This window comes from Elephantulus edwardii, unplaced genomic scaffold (genome assembly GCF_000299155.1).
Source record: "Elephantulus edwardii isolate Elephantulus edwardi_28Jun2011 unplaced genomic scaffold, EleEdw1.0 scaffold00266, whole genome shotgun sequence".
In the NCBI taxonomy this organism is placed as follows: domain Eukaryota; kingdom Metazoa; phylum Chordata; class Mammalia; order Macroscelidea; family Macroscelididae; genus Elephantulus; species Elephantulus edwardii.
In genome coordinates, this window is record NW_006400016.1 from 1,967,963 (window position 1) to 1,968,524 (window position 562).

The window sequence follows — 562 nt, forward strand, 5'->3', positions numbered from 1 at the left end:
GTGCCAAGAGTGTTGACTGTGGAGCCAAGCAAACTAAAGCTGTGAACAATCTCAATCTCTTCACCATCCATCCTGATGCTGCCAATTGGACCAGTATAGAGAATCATTGTCTTCTTCACATTGAGCCTCAATCCATACTGAAGACTGCAGTCCTTGACCCTCTGCAGCAAATGCTTCAGGTCCTCCTCAGTTTCAGCAAGCAGGGTTGTGTCATCTGCATAACGCAGAATGTTGATGAATGTTCCACCAATCCTGACACCACACTTCTCCTTGTAGAGCCCAGCCTCGCAGATAATCTGTTCTGCATACAGGTTGAAAAGGTATGGAGACAGGACACATCTGTGGCATACGCCTTTCCCAATTTTGAACCATACAGTGTTTCCTTGCTCTGTTCTGACAACTGCCTCTTGGTGCAAGTATAGGTTTCACATTAGCACAATCAAGTGTTCTGGGATTCCCATTCTTCCCAGAGTCAGTCACAGTTTGTTATGATCCACACAGTCAAACGCCTTTGCATAATCAATGAAACACAGATATACATTCCTCTGGTATTCCCTGCTTT